The following is a 2,247-nucleotide window of genomic DNA, read 5'->3' on the forward strand; positions in this document are numbered from 1 at the left end:
TTTTTTTTTTTAATGATTAATAAATAAGTTCAGCAAAGTTCCAGGATACAAGATAAATTTTAAAAGTCAGTTGTGTTTCTATACACTTGCAACAAACAATCTGGAAATGAAATTAAGGAAACTATTCCATTTATAATACCATCAAAAAGAATAAAACACTTAGGAATAAATTTAACAGAAAAAAAAAAAACTTACTCTGGAAACTACAAAACACTGTTAAAAATTAAAAATGATTATTAAATTAAAGATGATTATTTGGAAAGGTATTCCACGTTTATGGCTCAGAAGACTTAAGATTAACATGGCAATACTCCCCAAACTGATCTACAGATTTCATGCAACTCCTACCAGAATCCCAGTTGAATAAAATTGACAACTCGATTCTAAAATTCATTTGGAATCGCAAGGGACCCAGAATCGCCAAAACAATCTTGAAAAAGAAAAACAAAGTAGGAAAATTCAGATTTCCTGATTTCCAAATTTGTTACAAGGCAATAATAATCAGTACAGTATAGTACTGGCACAAGGATAGTCATATAGATCAATGGAATAGAACTGAGAGTCCTGTAATAAACCCATACATCTAAGGTTAACTGATTTTCAACAATGGTGCCAAGACCATCCAATGGGGAAATAACAGTCTCTTCAACAAAAGGTGTTTGGACAACTGGATTTCCACATGCAAAAGAATGAGGTTGGACCCGTACTTGACACCATATATGAAAATTACTTCAAAATAGATCAAAGACTTAAATGTAAGAGTTAAAATCATAAAACTCTTAGAGGAAGAAAACATAGGAACAAATCTTTATTGTCTTGGATTTGGCAAAGTGTTTTTACATATGACACCAAAAACTTGAGCAAAAGTAATAAAAATAAAATAATAAATTGGACTTCATCAAATTTGTATTTCAAAAGACACCATAAAGTAAAAGGACAATCCACACAATGGTAGAAAATTTTTGCAAATTATATATCTGATAAGGGATTCATATCCAGAATATATAAAAAAAAATTACAACATAATGATAAAAGTCAAATAACCCAATTTAAAAATGGGCAAAGGATGTGAATAGGCAGTTCTCTAAGGAAGATATATAAATGATCAGTAAGCACATAAAAAAATGCTCAATGTCATCAGTCATCTGAGAAATACAAATAAAAACCACAATGAGTTGAACAATGTAATAAAACTAATGTCACTGAATCATACATATAAAGATTATTGAAATGGCAAATGTTTTATTCCCTATATATTTTTCACAATTAAAATAAAGAGAGAGAGAGAGAGAGAGATACTATGCCACACCCTACCAGGATGGCTAAGATCAAAAGAGCCAGATAGTAACAGTGTTGGCAAGAATGTGGAGAAGTTGGAGCCCTCATACACTGCTGATGGGAATATAAATGGTGCATCTGCTTTGGAAAAGAGTCTGTCAGTTCCTGGAAATATTAAACACAGGCTAGGTATATGCCCAAGAGAAACAAAAATATATGTCCACCCAAAACCTTGTACATATTCATGATAGCCAAAAAGGGGAAATAATCCAAATGCCTATCAATTGATAAATGGATAACAAAATGTGGTATATCCATATAATGGAATATCATTTGGCCATGAAAAGGAATGCACTGCTAATACATGCTACAGCATGGATGAATCTTGAAAACATTATGCTAAGTGAAAGTAGTAAGTCAGGAAATACCTTATTTTATATGATTCCATTAATCTGGAATGTCTAGAACTGAGAACTCTAGATAGTCAGAAAGTAGATAAACAGTCACTTAGGGCTGGGGGTGGAGGTGATAGCTCAGGGATATGGGTTTCTTTTTGAGGTGATGAAAATGTTGTAAGTTGATTGAAGTGATGGCTACATATATTGGTGAATACACTAAAAACCATTGAATGGTATGCATTAAATGAATCCATTGTATAGTAAGTGAATTATATCTTAATAAAGTTGTTTGAAAAACATAAAGCAGTAAATCTCTAGATCTAACCCTTGGCTTCCCCTTTGGGTTTTATTTTTTAACCTCAAATACCTTTATACAAGGCCAAGGACTTCAGTGTTGTGACCTCCCTCATCTCATTGCTCTAGCAGAGATCAGAGAACATGGGCAGCCTCCCAAGAACAGCATATTACAGAACTCACTTCCCAAATAGTATCCAAGTGGACTTGGTCCTTTAGGAATGGGGCAAAGGAACTTCAGAGCTCAAGCTGATCATCCTTCAACTCCCTGATTTAA

This window comes from Orycteropus afer, unplaced genomic scaffold (assembly GCF_000298275.1).
Source record: "Orycteropus afer afer isolate SDZICR_OR568_19922 unplaced genomic scaffold, OryAfe1.0 scaffold00107, whole genome shotgun sequence".
NCBI lineage: Eukaryota > Metazoa > Chordata > Mammalia > Tubulidentata > Orycteropodidae > Orycteropus > Orycteropus afer.